This window comes from Anser anser, assembly GCF_964211835.1.
Source record: "Anser anser genome assembly, chromosome: 3".
In the NCBI taxonomy this organism is placed as follows: Eukaryota; Metazoa; Chordata; class Aves; order Anseriformes; family Anatidae; genus Anser; species Anser anser.
In genome coordinates this window covers 122,965,467-122,982,699 of record NC_139722.1, presented here as the reverse complement: position 1 = coordinate 122,982,699, position 17,233 = coordinate 122,965,467, and the positions used below count along the sequence as shown (strand labels likewise).

At 46.3% G+C, this 17,233-nt stretch overlaps 1 protein-coding gene across 1 annotated transcript in view; it reads left to right on the top strand.

The window, feature by feature from the left end:
* MEIS1 (Meis homeobox 1) overlaps positions 1-17,233 on the top strand; it is a 435,557-nt gene that overhangs the window by 220,742 nt on the left and 197,582 nt on the right. Inside the window, exon 7 of the mRNA XM_083828210.1 lies at positions 16,708-16,882. The gene's annotated coding sequence lies outside the window, so the exon portion shown is untranslated. The remainder of the gene's footprint in view (positions 1-16,707; positions 16,883-17,233) is intronic.

Sequence of the window (17,233 nt, the reverse complement as noted above, 5' to 3'; positions counted from 1 at the left end):
GCCTTCTGTGGGTGTTAGGCTTGTGCAACTGGAAGCAGGATCCTGTTGTCCCTGCGATATAACGAGTCCTATTACTGCTGTCAGGTGTCACGGTAGGAATCTGGGGGTGACAACATGGATTTGCAGTGGTGTGATCACGTGTAATAACTACGCTGTTGCAGAACAAGTTGTAGTTCGCTTGAAAATAGGTAAGTGCTCAGCTTCTGCCTGCCACTTTTTCTTACATGTCTTTTAAGAACTGGGTTGCAATGCAGAGATCTGTCTGAGGAAGGGATCCAGGTTGTTGAAATGGATGTTACACTGGCTCTTAGGTAACACAGCCTTTTTAATTTGATTTTTATAGAGGATTTTTCTTTTATTTTTTTCCTGTCCTTTGAGGGAGGCACGTGAAGCAGGAATTTCATCTTCCTGTACCACAACCACCATGCCCACAATAAGTCAGCAAGGCGGCTTTTCATTTATATTTCATACATTTCCATTCTTTACTATATATTTTTTTTAATCTTGGTGGAGTCTCATCTCCTGAGTCTGCTGCTATAGGCTACTAGCCCGGAACGAATCTGAACCTCAAATTCAGTCACAACATTAGAAGAAAGAGAAAAGGGAGAGGTGGGGCAGGCACAAAAAGTGGTTGCAGCCCCCACTTGGACGCTCGTGCTACCCATGAGTTGGACAGAAGAAGCCAAAACTGCCGGCAGGGAGAGCATCACCCACTGTTACTGGGCTTTGTGTCTCCAGGACAGCCCGTAGCTGTCAGAGTGTCAGAGCACGGGTAAGTAAGGAAAGAATAAACATGTGCAGATATTGAACACTGTGTTTCTTCCAGTCTGCCCCTCAGGCTGGTCCCAGCCTCCCTGTTCCCCCACTACCTCTCAAAGCTCGAGGTCTTTGTGCACGTGCTGCAGTATTCAAGGCCGTGACAAAAGTAGCCCCTGCGTCGTGGGAGGTAGCTCAATTTAAGCAGAAACCCTCCCCCAAATGAGCTTGTCCATGGGATTTGGAAAGGAAAAGGAAAAGAAAGGAAAAGAAAAAATATTCAGGTTTTGTGGAAGATGGTAGAAGACGGAAAATGCTGCCATTTCCATGACCTTGTTTCTTTTTCTGCTAGTTTAATTGGTATCTAGCAATTATTTAAAGTGGCTAGCAATGATAATGCAAGTATTTACAATCATTAGCAACTCCTCGTGTCGGAAAATAAGCCTATTGAATATTAAATTAACTCAGACTGCTTAATTAATACCATCTCAAGGCTGTCCTAAAGAAATTTCCCTACTCCACAGGTCTGTGTGGATGGCAGAGAACACAATCTTAAGCTGAACTGGGGGCTTTGAACCCAGCTGGCATGAGGGGTTACTGAGAGCAGGAAGATTCGCGTTGCGCGGGCAGTTTGCAAGACCTTGCGTCTGCAAGGAGCATGGCAGACTTCCCGGATCCGTTCTGCTTATTTATTTATTTATTTATATGTACAGACACATACAGAACCCGCCTTTTAGTTAATTAGCTAATGTTTGTAAAGCGCTTTGAGGATTAAGTGCTATATAAGTGCTAATTATTATTATTATTATCAGCTCTCAGTATGCCTTCGTAGGCAAGGTCAACCGAGAAGACAGCGAAGAAGAAGGTATCTGCTAAGGAAGGCTGGGTAGAGTGTTTGCCCTTTTTTTCCTTGCCTTCTTTACCAAATAAAGGTCCGTATCATGATGTCCTTGGGTTTCCCTTCTCTTGTAAGAGCTGGACCCGAGGCACTGCCCGCCATTGTGTTTAACAGAGGTGCCTTCCTCCAGCAAACCTGATGTTGCTGCCAGCAGCATGTGGAGGAGCAGGGACCAATGCTCACACCTCTGGGAATCCTCGTGCTAGTCCGTTGTGGTCATTTGGAGAGAAAAAAAACAGAGCCTGAGTCAAAGGAGTTCACTTGGCCCTGCCAGGGTATTGGTATGAAACACTTAAACACGTTTGAGGGCGGCTGGATACAGGTTGCAGCCTGGCTGATCCCACAGCAAACTTTTGTGAAAAATAGGGATGGGGAAAAGAAGGAAAATTAGTTAAAGCACCAGAAGAGGTAAATATAAAAAACACTGCTTTCATTTTAATATGATTTCCTTTCCCTTTCACTGCAGGGGATTTTTATAAAATCCCTTTTAGCTTGCAAGTCTTTTTAAATGACTTTAAATAAATAGGATGAATGTTCTTTGGGGGAGAAAAGCGACAAAGTGAGCTGAGTTAGGCTGGAGTAACTTTTTCTGCTCTTGCAGCTAAAGCTCCAGCCTTTTTCTTCAAAGACAAAGCAAACACGCAGGGAAGGGGAAGATGAGCCCAGGCAGATGGTCAGCACCAGAGACAGAAGTTGTGTTTTCTTCTGCTCGCTGGCTGCTCCAGCCCTGCCAGCTGCCCTGGGACCTGAGAAATTCGGCTGCATCGAGTTGCTGATGCTGCTGTTTTCCACTCCATATTTCATTTGTGGTCACAGAAACTTCCCAAAAGATGGAGTCTTGCCTGGCATCGTGAAATCTTTCTTTACAAGAAAGACAGCAGAAGTTGGGGGTGGGGGGAGCAGTAGGGTGAGGAGGGAGAAGGCAAGAGGGAGCGGTGTGAGAAGCAGCGATGGAGGTCAGTGGTGCAGGATGTCACCAAAGCCAGTGACAGGGCTGCTGTTGCCAGGGTCCTGACATCGTGTTCGTTTGGGTCAGGATCCAAATTATCGCTGTCAGGCCACCAGCATCGTCACTGTGGTGCTGGGCAAGAGGAGGCAGTGACTGGTGAACCAGGTGGAAGCACGTTGATTCAGTCCCTTCCTCCGAATTTCTGGTTGTTCTCTCCTCTTCCCTTTGACCTGCATGCTGCCCCTGGAAGGGACATAGCTCAGTAAACCTCACCTAATCGGTATATGTTCAACTTAAAACCTTTTCTGGGTGTTATGACTAAAATGACGTGTCACTGGGAGAGCTGGGCTTTGCTTACCTTACAGAGCCTGGACCTCTGCACGGTGACACCCAGCACGGGAACAGGCATCAGCTTGGGGTGCCCACGTCAGCAGGTGTTGAACAGGACTCCTCCTGCTCCTGTTGAATCCCAAGGGAAATGAGAGCAGGGCTTGGACCCTCCTAATCCAACAGTAGAGGAGGTGGGATGGAGAACAAAGCTCTGTGACTCATGACCTCAAGAGAACACTGAATAGTCCTATTGCAGATCCTAAAAATATGCATGCACTAAAAGCATCGTTGTGCCAGCGTAAATATTTCTGCACGTTTTGATGGTCTTGGATTTGACCAAATTTATGTCAGAAATCTCTTACAAACTCTTCTAGGTCTTTCTGGGCTTCTTGTCTGTACCCAGGTTGACCTGAAGCTATGGGACTTTTATCTGCTGTCTCCCATAACCAGCATCCCAAATGCACTTACTGTGCTGTGTGCCCTCAGCTTTCATAGTGAGTGAGTGATCGCTGTTTTGGGTGAAATGGGATAATCAGCTGGAGGAAGTTATGCTTAGATTCAGAATGCATTACATATTCATTATGTTTCAATATAGCGTACGTGTATATGTGTGTATAACAAGCATACGTTACATGTATGTTTCTGTTATGTATTGTATCATCATAGCATTTTATTACATAATTATACACTATTACATGACATTTATAGTTATTATTGAATAATTAATAGCATATCATTATAATATGTCATTGTATTATTATATGGAGGTATATACAGGAGCTCAGGAGATGCCTTGGATGGTTAAGTGAGAACAGAAAATTGCAGAGAAAGGGGTCAAATATATGGAATGGCTGTTGTGAGAGATAGTAAATAGGTCTCAGGCAGTGAGATACTGATTTGCCTGTAGAAGTGAAGCTGAAGTGGTGCGAAAAAGGAACCCGATAAAGGTCTGGATGGTGGGGAGTTCCCAGGGAACAACTTTTCTCTGCTGCTCGTACCGCTAGAAAAGAAGGGCGCTCCCTGAAATAGTCAGGCAGCAAGTTTAAATCAGCAACAAGGAAGTTTTCCTCCTGCCTGCTTCCCCAACACCCACAGCGCATGATTATAGTGTGAAACTTCTTGTCACAGGATGTTGTAGAAGCTAGCAGTGTAAATGGGTTCAAGAAGGGATTAGACAAATTCATGGAGGAGAAGCCTATGGGGAGCTATTAAACACAAGGGTCTAGATGCAACCTCTGGCTTAGGAAGTCCCAAAACTGCTGATTGCTGGAATCTGAGAGGTTATACCAGAGGAGGGATCGCTGTAATTGCTGTGCTGCTTATATTTGCTTCTGAAGCACCCACCATTGGCTACTGGGGGAGATGGGATGCCGGGTTAGATGTGCCTTTGGTGACTCAGAGCAGCTCTTCTATTTTTATGGCCTTAATTTCTGCACAAAGAACAGAGAAGCTACCTTGTTTTTCTCCTCTCTCCAAGCTGAAACACACTAGTGCCTAGAAATTCAGATTTCAGACTGCTCAGACCACTCAGGACAGCCTGCCTGGAGCCAGCACCAACGCAGCGCGGCACATGAAGTACAGTGCAGTCCTTACTGGCTTCTGGGTCTGCCCAGGGCCGAGTGAGCGTGCAGCCCAGATCAGGAGCTGGATCCTCTCCTTCCCTCCAGGTACAAATGCCCATTTGCATGTTTGAGTAAAGACACTCAGGCAAAGTTGACTCCAACCTTGGGGCTGGGAATTCAAGGAGAAAGAAGCTGATTATCTGTTACACCCCCTTCCCTGGAGCAGGTAGGAAGGGATTAAGCAGTGAGGCTGGGGGATGGAGGAGGAGCTGCCTGTGCATACACCACCATCAGTTACTGCTCTAAAAGCGGAGCACCGAAGCTTAGAGTTGGTGATTTTCTGCAGTATTGGCCTTGTCTCATTTGCAGGGGTGGACAGGTGAAGGTAACCTGCTGTAGATGCAACTGCAAGACTAAAGTCTTCACTTCAGACCTTATTTAAATTAATTGGTCTACCTTATTAAATTGGTACACCTGAAAGTACACCACCAAGTAGGCTTGGCTAGAGCTTTGGTAGGCTTCAAGCCCACGCTGGAGGAGCAAGGAAAGAGCTGAGATTCGAAGGGTTGTCCCTTGGGCAGCGCCCTGCAGGGTCAGTTCTTGGGAGTGTCTGTGTAGGGCTAGGTGCTGCCATCAGGCTCAGAGGTGCAGATTGTGGTGTTTACCCTAGAGGAGAATTTGGGGCCTGGATGCGGACAGTTGAAGCTGGAAATGATCTGGAGGCTAACCTCTGCATTTGAACCATCTCCAATGCGTGCATTTACCGACTGCAGCCTTCCCCTTGCCCTTCCCCATGGCATCCCCTCCCCTGATTACCGATAGACATCACCTGCGGTGTTCCATACAGGAGAAAAGAACGGGGCAAAAAAAATGAAGAGAGGAGGAGGAGAGCAGTACCTCTTCTGCAGAAGCAGTAGTTCAGATGGGGGAACGCTCTGTTAAACTTTCTGCCTTGACGTGTGTCTGTGAAACGTGGCCAAGTTATGGTTTCTGTGGGAATTGTACGTTTGAATTTTCTGCCTTTCGTGTGGTTACATTCCCAACCACAACATTGCATTAAATAGGCGAGCTTTTTATATAATAGTTGTTGTACCCATAAAGCTTAATGTTTTGCTTCTTTAGGAAGGTGGGAGGGTATTTGTGTGTTTTCGTGCCGGAGCGATGACATGGCGGTTTACTTTACATCGGAGCGCTGAGGATACGCTCGGATTTCTGCCAAAATGAAACGTGGGGGGGTGTGTTGGGAGCTCCTGCGAGCACAAGGGGACAGGGCCGGACCTCAGGATTTCCTGCTGTGGTGCTGGATTTTATCTCTAAGCAAGCAGCAATGCCAGGCTTGCTCCGACTGGTGTGGACCACCGCTTCTGCCTGCTCTTCCCCCCTCCTTCCCTCCTCCAGGTATTTGCTGTGCAGCCTCTGGGAAGTGATGCGAGGAGCGTTCATCGAAAAACCTCACCCATTAAAAACCAGCGTTAATTGCTGCTGTGGCCAGGCCCCTGCACAACGTGAAGGTTTGGGTTCCCACCAGCCCCTACAGGAGCCTACAGAAGGTCAGGAACAAACCCCAGGAGGCAGCACGGGGAAGCTGACACCACGTCCATTTGCTCCGTGCTTCTTCCGAGGTTGCCAGCGCTGGCAGTCTGACTCTGTCAGTGTATGTGAGGGTTGTGGTCCATTGAAATGTAAATTGGAAGGGGTTCACAAGAAGTGTTTATATTCGACGTCAGCAGTAGGCTGAAAGGTGAAGGCTTAAACTTGACAAATGTATTTTATTTTCATCGGTGACCAGCAACAAAAAAAAAAAAGAACGCTGAAACAAAATGTTTACAGCTCCTCTGAAACTTATTTGCTTGTTTTGGGCTCGTTATAGCAGCCCTGAAGCACGGTCTTAGGGCATTCCGGGCAGCAGCAATTGTATCGTGTAGCACAGAGGGAAGTCGGATAGGCTGGGGAGGGAGAGTGTTTGGTTTTGCTTCTTTCCAGTTCTGCTTTTTTTGGATACTTTTCCCAAACTCTTCCTTTGAAACCGTTGTTGCCAGCCTCCTGCAGCAAGCAAAAGCAGTTAAACCTTTCAGATCGGGGCCTGATCGCAGTCAGGCACGGCTTGGAGCCTTGCTGGGCCTGTCGGAGGCTGAGATCTGGAAACCAAGTCACTGAGGTTTGCTCCAGGGGGGCTTCAGCTTCCTTTGTCTTCTCCATGCTGGCTGGGAGGCATCACCCCCCTTCCGTTCTCAGTCATCCCCTAGATTAGGGTCTGGGGTGATTTTTGCCTCCGTGTTGCTCTCTGCTCCTTTCCAGCTCAGCAGCAGAGGTGCAGCCTGCCTCTATACCCGTGTGTTAAAGCCCAGGTTGTGCTTCTGACCTTCCTGCTTGCCCACGAAGCCACTAGCTGCGCCGTGCATTTTGCATTTCCACACTGTTTACGGGCAGAGTCTTCAAAACCAAGCAGAGGGCAATTCCCTTTCCTCCCGCAAAGAGCATTCAGGCACCTTTGTCACCCTAAGACGTAGCTGAAGCAGGCCAGCACGATCCTGCACGTGCAGATCAGTGTTTTGCCCCACAGGATGAGCTTGGGGCTCTGTGCTCGGACCTAGTGGGTAGGTAAAAGGGAACTGGTTTTAAAGCCACTTGGAAAGAATGTAAATAGGTTTCCTGTTTTCACCCACCGGGTCCTTGAACAGCTTCTGATGTTTTTAAAAGGCAAATGTCCAATTTCCTTCGCTATCCCCAGAATAAAATCCCGTCCCCCGAAGCAGGCGGGAGGTTCCCTTGCGCTTCAGGAGGAGAGCAGGGGCTCCTTGCCGGCCTTCCCAGGGTTTTTCCTCTCCCGAACAGGATTCCCTGCCCTGTCTGAGAAAGTTTTCTTCTCCCTCTGCCTCCGACAGCTCTAAGGGCATAGGCAAGGACACTGTCAGCACGGAAGCTGGGTTTATTGGATATGGATCCCACAGAGCCCATGTGATTTGGATACTCGGTGCCCTTTTTTGAGACAATCCTTTGGTTTTGAAAGCAAATAGTGGCTATAATATAGTGAATTGGGCACTAAATTTCTATTAATTCATAAAAACTAAAATAGAATCCATTAGGAGTAGTTTGGTATTGGTGTGAAAGGAGATGTAAATTATCCACTATCATGCTTGAAATGCGAAAGCTAATTATGTTTGGCATCAGGCCAGCCACCATTAAAGTAATTATTTTTAATCATCAGCACTTGGTGACATGAATACTCATATTTGTTGATTTACTGTGGAAAGCACTTTATATAGTAAATAAAAAGCTGAGAAAATATACATTTTAACAATAATAATAATTATTCAGAGAAAAAGACGCTTGCTTTTCTGAAGCCCGAAGAGCTGCTTTCTGCCCTCCCATCAGTTGATATAAGCCTGATCTAATGCCTCTCGTATCGAATGGGAAGCGTGCTGACTGCGGAGGGGTTTGGATCGTGTTCCTGCGCGGATGTTACATTTCTGATTGCCTCAAATTGCTAATAGTGGGTTCTCCCGAGCCGCTGCTGTTGAATGACTCCATTTTTCTTACGGGGTTTTTAAAGTTGTCATAAATTCAAGCTGAGGTGTCTGATGTGCAACCTTTGTTTAAAGACTGTAAAATATTGCAAATGGTCTATGTGACTTAGGTAAAAAAAAACACTCAATTTTAGTGTATTTTCTTTAGTTTTCAGTGAGGCTGAGGCTCTTAACTGCCCATAGGAGTTCTGTATGTGGAGATACATGTGCCCTTCTTATTTAGGAGCATTGGGAATGTTCACCCTTTCTTCTACAGGAATGAGGCTGTGTGCACTGGCACTGTGTGTCAAAATATTCCTCTGAGATTTGGAAATAATTAATAAGAAGACCAGCAATACATGCAGTAAACATCTCGCAGATGTGATTGAAGTTCTGTATTTACCACGGCGGTCCATGCAGCGATGGTGGTTTCGCTGGCATAGCCACTTTCAGAGGGAAAGGCTCAGTATTGAGGTGCAGTGATTTAATCACACGCTCGGGAAGTCCAAGTTCAGCAAGTAGTGGCTAGAAAGACAGCAAGTCTATGAAAGCAATTCAGGGAGGGGAGAGGGTTATTAGCAGGTAAAGCAAATCAGCAGCAAAATACTGAGTTTAGGGCTGTGTGTGCTTTTAAGGAAACAAGGGCTGATTCCTGAGTCTTAATTATGATAGAATAAAAAGCTTATTTCAGGGTGTGAGAGGGCGTGGGAATAGTGTATGCTCAAAGTCTCAGCGGCAATTCCATCACGTGCCTTTTGACAGGGTATTTTGTACAAGCCAAATCATAAAAGAACGAAATACCCCAAGCAGGCAAGTGAACAAGGAGAGCAAACAAAACCTCTTCCCTTGATTCTCTCCGTAAGCAAGCCAATCCAAGCGAACCCATGCCGCTTGCAAAGACAGCCTGGGTGGGTGAGCTCTGTCGTACCTGAGCTGGGGAGCTGCTGGCAGCCTGCTCTGTTTGGGGCTTTCACGTGGTGGCTCAGCCTGGTGTTACCGCCGCCTCTTCCCATCACTGAGTTTGGAAAATGTTTCCGAATAACCTAGGTCAGTTGCAAAAATTTTGCAAATAACCTAGGTCAAAAATTTTTTTGTGAATAAAAAAATTTGTTTTTGCAAATAACCTAGGTCAATTGCAAAATGTAGGTGCTCAAGAAATTAAAACTTGGTTGATGATTTTTCTGAAGGCCCAAATGTAAACAAGTAATGGGGCTAGTGCTCCATCAGAATGCCTCCTATTCTTTTATAGCATGATGCTTTTTATATATGGTGATGCTTTTTCCCCTTGATAAAAACATGAAAGGTGAAGACATACTCTTTTCAGATAATGATTCAGTCCTACATGAAACAATAACAGATCCATACTTTCCTACTGACTAGTAATTTGTCAGAAAAGGGAGGCTCCCAAGTCCCATACTTCTTGATAAGACCGTGCATTATCCTTCAGACAGTTCCACTATCAGCTTAACTGATTTCTTATCAGAACTTAAAGAAAAAAGTTTCAAAACTAGTTCATGAAACCTTAAAAAGCACTTTTTTTTTTCAATGCTTAGCTTATTTTTGAGATGCAATATCCATTAGTTTCTTTCTTTCTTTTTTTTTTTTTTTCCACAAAATGAATTTATAAAGGGGACTCTGAAATGTTTTTTAGAAAATGATAAATGTAGATCAGTAACTTGATTTTCTGAGGTTTTGTTTTTACATTTTATACAATAATATATCATTACAAAATCTTAAGAAAGAAATTGATTTTTAAATGGAAAATTCCATTTCTTTCATTTCAAAATATTTGGCTATCTTGAACTGTTCCCCTTATTGTTTTTTTCTCCTACAAGAACATTTCAGCAAATATTGCTTGAATTTGTGAAGGATTTTGATTGTGACTGCCTCTGACTATTCCCTCAAAGTTTTTCCAGACATCTCCCATTAATTTCATAGCTCTTTATTCAGCTTCACCAAATCTTCCTTCATCAAGTTTTGCTTCCACAGCATTTTTCACATCCATCTTCCCTAACGTTTCAGGAAGAAAGGGATTCTTGTCCCTTCCCATGTCGTGCTGTTGTGTTGTCTCAGGTTGGTGTACGAGGTACGATGTAAATCGTTTTAGGAAACTTGCCCTTGCACCTGACGTGGCCAACAATAGGTGCCCAGCTGGCTCTATGTGAAATGCACGCTCTGCTCTTCGGTGCTTTGCTAAACCATCCTCTCCTCCTCATCGGCATGCAGCGACTTTCTCTGTGGCTTTTGAAGTCTGCATGCTAAAGGCGAGGAGTGTCGGTGGCAGAGCGGAGCTGTGGGAAGTGTCAGTGTGGGTTACCTTCGGCGTTAGCTAGATGGTGCTAAAGAATTTTTGCTTGTCGTCGCTAAGGAGAGCATTTGGAGTGCAGTCCTCCTTTCGCTTCCTGGGCTTGCAATTAAAAAAACGATGCTTTTGCTTTGTCCTAAATGCAGCGTAAGCCACAAGCAATGCGTGCAAGGAGTTAAAATGGGAAAAAGACCCGCTCCAGAGCGCTCTGGGTGTAGGCCTGTTGGTTTCAATGACTTCAGTGCACTATGCATCAGCCCCAGGAGCCCTACCCGTACTTTGACGTAGAAGAGGTTTTGCCAGTGGAGGACTCCCTCTCCTGTGCCTATTCCCGACCTGCTGGAGCAGCGCTGGGCTTCCATCAGCCGTCAGGTGCCTCGTGTGTCACTCTCACAGAGCCCACCTTGAAAGAGGGAAAATGTCCTCCTGCCTCTCCTTCAGCAGTTTGCAAAATTTTGGAAGCGAATAATTTAGGAAACAAACAAAACACCACCCCTCTGACTTGCAGTAAGCACTCGGAGTCCAGCTTTCCTTGCTTTCTGAGTGCTGCTGTTTCAGATTAGCAGAGTCCTGGCTCTGATAAATACTAACAAAGTGTAACGAATGATCAAAGCTGCATTTACAACCCAATGAGCTTGAAATGATTGATCTGGATGACATAATAATGATAACCAGTGAGATGAGGCATGCAGGACTACCCCTCCAGGTACTGGGAGAAAGGAGCAGGTATTAAAAATGACTCTGCTTCTTAGGTCATCAGGTTATTACCATCCTGATACGTGGCGGACAAATGCAAGACCCTCGCTTTCCTCAAGAAGAGCCCTGCAGCTGCTTTGGACAGTTCACATCCCTTTGATAGTAATTCATTCTTTCTGTGCAGATTACAAAGGTTGGCTGATGACCCAGTAAGTAAAGACCGAGTCATTCCTCACCGGTCCCTGTGCTGTCGGGGATCTGAGCCTCGTGCCCTAGCTCAAAGCCTGGTGGAAGCTCAGATGTTGTTCTTTGCAAATCCTGTGCAAGGCTACAGTCAGAGACGTGGGATTTGGGAGTGTCATGGGCATGGACTGTCTGAAGGTTTCCTGCGATCTCCCAGAAGATTGACTAGATGATTGACGAGAAGACAGCTTGGCCGTACCGTAACTCCCATCTTCTTTAGAGCCTGGCTGCCTCTGGTCCCTTGATACCTGCTTCAGGATTGTGCTCCCAGCAGGCTTCCCCTTCCCCTGCAAAAGAGAAGCTCCGAACTACTCACCTCAGGCCTGGTCGGTTCTGAGAGATGAGAGAGAAGGAACCTTCCTTCCCATGGTCTCTTTTCTCATTTTCTGTTTTTCAGTCTTTGACTGCAAAGTGTCTGGGTGTGTGGGATGCTCACATTCCTCCACATGCCTTAAAGACAACTCACCCTTCTGAAAAATCAACAATACCTGCTGTTCATTTCTAGCAGGCTGCTTTTTTCCAGGTACCAACAAAAGCCCTTGTGCCCCTAAAGTCACCAGCTCAGTGGTATGAAAGATAGATAATTTGTGCATGTGAGAGATGCTCTCACAGCACCGGGGGCATGGGGGGAACAGCTTTGCTCTACAGACCTGGTCCCGATGTCACTCCCTTGGGGTTTACAGCAGCTGAGGATCTGGCACCTTTGGGGATGAATCCTCTGCTGCTGCTGCTCCATTAACACCCACCGACTTCTCCTTCCTTTCCTTTTTTCTCCCAGAAGGTATGGCAATCAGAATAAATCTGTTCGCCACAGGCCGAGGAGCATTAGCATTTTAAAAACACCGGGCTGAATCCTCAGCAGGATGTAAGTCAACAATAACACCTTTGAAGTCGAGACAGCTTTTCTCATTTACCATCTGAGTCTTTCTCGGTATGACCCTCCGAGAGGATATTCACCGTACCTACATTTGGAGGACAATTTCTCCAGGTTTCCCATAAAGCTGACAAAGAGACGGTGTCAAAAAAGTCCCTCCAGAAGGCAATAAAGGCATCTAAATATGAATCAGAATTGCCCTATGGAAAAAGATCTATTTTAAGACCTAACCCCACCAGGGACCACAAAGCCCATCCCAAGATAATCACCTGAAGCAAGGTGCTTAAAGCTCGGCCCGGTGGCATCCCGTGCCCCAGCTTTCAGCACGAACCGCAGGGTTAGTCCTTTCATCTGTTCCTTGAGGAGTCCTCAGAGCAGCTCCATCTGGTTGTCCAACCAAAAAAACCCCAACACATTAGGAACAACAAGTAGGACTGACAAGTATATGGACAGGCATGAGCGCTTTTCTAAGGGTTTCTGAACTTCCCCAAAGTCCTTTTACCCAAACAGTGTTACCGTATACGACAGTTGACCTCGGACTCAGTTGTCGGAGCAGTGAGTTCAATTAGCTGTAATACGTTCAACATTTAAATAGTTAACAGTAAGCAAAGGCCTTCAGAAGCGGAGGGGGACGACTACATGTGCGTCTGCTGAAGTTGTCAGGCAACGATGGAAAAAAAAAGAAAGAAAAAAAAATCTCTCTAATTGCTTCCAGACAATGCTTTTTGGATAGGGCTGTGCAAGAGCGAGGGGAGCTTACGCTCAGACAGAGGGACTGCTCCGAGCCAGCGAGAAGGCTGCTGCAGCCCTGCCATCTCTCCCATCCTGCCTGGCAGTGGAAAAAGGGCAGATCTGCCCCAAAACGCCCGCATCTCCACCTCGCCGCAGCCCCATCGCTAGCGGGATGCCCGTGGGAAGCTCAAAGCCCAGGGCAGCCAGCCAGCAGGTCTCGGTCTGCTGCTGACATTGCTGGGGACCGTGGGCTTGTCCTGTGGCTTCCCTAACTCTGTTCTCCTGGCCAGTGAAATCTGAGAGAGATGGGAGCCGCTGAGGGCCAGAGCTCGTTTGTTTGTCCACATCCTGTAGTAGCAAGTGGCATCGTCGCATGGACACGCAGATAAATTCCCGCAGCTCGAGGCGTGTCCTTAGCTAGGAGTGTAACCCCATCACGTATCCTCCTGCCCTGCTATCTTTCGCGTTGTTTTCTGGAGCCTGTCCAACTCGGTGTTGGCGGAAAATGGGATTCACATATTTTTGCTGCAATTGGAAAACAAAAAGCAGAAGGAGCTGGGAGAGACAGCAGCAGAGAGCACTGAGGAAACTTCCCTGGCTGCAGTGTTAACAGCCAGTGCCAGAACTGAGGGAGGAGTAATAAGGTCATATATTCTGTGATGACAAGTGGGAGAGCTTCTACTTGAACTACCAGGACTCAGCTCAGGCAAGTCCTGCCACCAGCCCAGCCCCGGCTCTGACAGACCGGCCTCAAAGGTGACTTTTCAGGAAAGCCCAGTTCCCGAAGAAGCATAGGAGAAAACGAGGTGGAAAGGCAAACAAAGCACTGAACTCTTACTAGACTCCCCGACAGCAGTTAGCTGCTCTCCTCATCCTCCACCAGCTCCAGCCGTGTGATGGGGAGAGCCCACAGCCCTGCACTTTGTGCTGGTTTGGCTCAGCCCCAGGCGATCCTTTATCAGACTTCCCTGATATCTAAGTGCTAGGCATTAAAATGAAAGCTTAGTCTTAGTTTACTGTTGCATGAGGTGGTATTATTGAGGTTATTTGTCTCTGGGAAGATCTGTATTGGCCCTTGTCAGTCCACGTTGAAGATATTTATCTTTCTACTAGTCCAGGTGATTGATTGTGTCCAGTCGATACTGTCCTATGCCGATGTCTTGTTCTGTCTTGTGTTTTTTTTTTAATCTCACTGTAGAGTTGGAACCACTTAAATATTTTATTGCAGAAAATGCAGGCTCAGCATGTAAATTTAGCAGCTGAACTATATTTATATCCATGCAAATACACATACTTTTACAGACACGGGGCTTTTATTTTATCTAAACCGATTTAATACTAAGTGTTGGGATTGTTGTCGAATTGTTAACGGTATCTGTGAGCATCGCTTTATATCGGGACTTAAACAAGTCTCCTGTAAAGCAGTACTGTGGTTTCTTTCAGTTGGAAAGATCAGAGACTGCAATAAAAGGAGCCTGGAGAAATGGATGACCCTAACAGGAAAGAGATCCCCAGGAACATCTTGAGCGAATTCATCGCTGTATGTTGACATCCACTGGAGGGATGGTCTCAGAAAGCCTCCTTTCATCGTCTATATAGCAGTTCTAGGCAAAGGCCCCCGAAAGTGATGTTGCTTAGGTTAACCAGAAGCTTTGTCTTTCTGATGGATTTAAGAATTTAGGTCACTGTCAACAGTCACTGCGGGGAAGACAGCGGAGGTTCAGGATATTTGTAAAGCACCGCGCTTCATCTAGAGCTTTCCCCGCTCGTGGCTGAGCTTGGGTAATTGAGTTTATGAGGACCCATCATCTGTTTCAGTCCAAAGTCAGCTGGGTTAATTTAAGGCAGGGCTGACTAGCTGGCAGGGGAGAGCACTTTCAACCTACCCCAGCCATTACTGCGGCAGGCTGGCCGACTGCCAGCACGGAGCCTACAAGGAGTTGGAGTATATTTAGCTCCGGCTTATTCTCTGCCCCCTCAACTCGCGTGCTGACCCATGCCAGCTGCGACTCGAGTCTTCCTGGCCCCCCGGCGACACCCTCTGACCTTGTTTAGACCCACGCCGCTGGCTAGTGAGTTCCTTATCTTCCCCTGTTAAACTCTGGCTGTGCATCGGGCTGGCTCCGAGACCTTAGGCGAGCCATCCAGCTCCTCGACCTTTGTTTGCATCCCTGTGAAATAAAGGGTACCTCCACGAGTCCCCCAGCGTCGCTGCGAGGCCTTTGTGCACAGCCCTGGTTTCTCACAGAGGGCTCTGTAGGAAATTGCAGTGTTACAACGAGCGCAGTCCTACTCTGAAATCTTTATGCCGAGCATTAAAGTGCCCAGATTTGGAAGTTTTACCTGTTCTGAAGGGTGGGGAGGAGCAGATTTCACCCACTTGTGGCATGGTCTCACTTCACCTGCATTTTGAAATACTGCCATAGTTTTTTAATAACTGTTTAGCAACAATTGTTCTAAAATGTGCCCAGGATAGAGCTGGAAGAGACTGTAAATATTTCCTGTAGCATATAACATGTATTTGTAATGTTATTAAGACAAGTCAGCGAGGGACCATGTGTTATTACTCCAAGACGGGACACGGCCCTGCTGTTACTACAAAAAAACTTAGCCCTTAGAGTATTTAGGGAGAAGTACTCCAGACTCTAGTTTCCCCTAGCAAACACACCCTTTTGTAAGCGTGGAAGCTTCCTCCTCATCCATTCCAACTTTGACTTCAGTTTGTTGTCGCCCAGAAATGTCAGGCAGCTTTATAGGATTTCCAGTTACAAACGATACAAGTTTTAGCACATCTCACGGGCAAGGGAAGATGATGTAGTTTATGATCTGATAAAAGTAAACCTGAGGGAGCTGTTCCTAAAAGTGCCACACAGGGTCAAGGATGAGATCACATCTAAGAAGGCAGCAGTAGTATCAAATACCTTTTGTAAAACAATGACATCTTTTTTCACTGTGTAATCTGCATGTGGCATAATCTGACCCTTTTGCAAGTATATTAAATAAATTCTTGTACAACCTGCACAGAGGTTGTACAGACAGAGAAAGAGCACCTCAGAGAAGAGAGGGAAGGATATTTAAGGGACACGGTTGAAAAAAACCACAACAGACTGATTGTAAACTTATATCTTATTTAAATATGTATTACTAATATATGACTGTGGCTCTCTTGCTCCACAATTGGTATTTTTGCAGGACTTGTGTGTTCGGGATATGAAATTACCCTAATTGACACCATCTTGGGCCCTAATCTAGGGGTGTTAGTTGAACAAGGCACCTGGGTGGGGGCAGTTGCTCCATGCAGACCCATCTGAAGCTGGTTGCAATCGGGGAGCCTTCAACGTGTACCCGGGCATCCGTCCCACCTCGCAGCTATCTCAAATCTGCACTGAAATACCCCACCTGCTGCTGCCCTGCTAGTCTGCCAAGTTTCTGAGCTAACGTTCCTCACCTGGTACGAACAGGAAAGAAACCACAACCTTCCAGAAAGCTTTTCTAGAGGGTGACGTGAGTGCTGTGTCCTTCCTGGTGATCTGGTGCGTTCCTCTCTGCTGGTGCTGGAAGTTGTGCCCAGCTGGCTGCTGCGTCCCGCTGCCGGTAATCCCTCTCGCTGACCCTGGGCTCGGGTTTGTTTGCTAAGCTGGGATCTGTAAGGCTGCAGTCTAACAATTCCACCACTTGTTCTAAATTAGTGGAGGGTGAGAATTAACAGATGGTGTCATTATCAAAAGCTGTTCGAGTGTTGAAACAACATAAATCCCACAAATACAGAAAAACAAATACAAACTGCAGTAATTTTTCCAATATCTGTTGAATAATAATCACACTTTGCATTTATACGCTGCTTTTTGCTCTGCAGCTTTTGAAGTGCTTCCAGATCATACCTAAAGCTCAACCCAGCGTCAAGCACTGTGTTATATACTCTCCTGAAGTCTGAGGTGTGGTCCGGAGCACAAAGGCTTACATCGGGGAGCTGCAGGGGGACTCTGGCTTCTGCTCCTGGCTCCGCTGCTGCTTCAGCTGAATGCTCTTGGGTAAGTGACTTCATTTCTCCAGCCAGGAGGTTCTAAACGGGCATGGTAATATTTTGTTTCCTTGCGAAGCACTTTGTTTTCATCAGAGAAGTGCTATGTTATGAGGTATGGATGTTGTTATTGTCGCTGTTACTCTTGAAGAGCACATATTGCAGACACTATGTGTGAAATACCTGCTCTAGGCTTTCAAGGGGCTGAGGCCATCAGGGTTCTAGCTGGTGCCTTTCTAAAAGCTTGATGTTTTTGAACTGTCCTGGGGTATGTGCCATAAAGTGAAGATGTTTATATCATTGTTAGTCATAAAGATTTCTCAGGACTTTTGTGTCCTTTGCTTTCTGTTTGTTACACCTT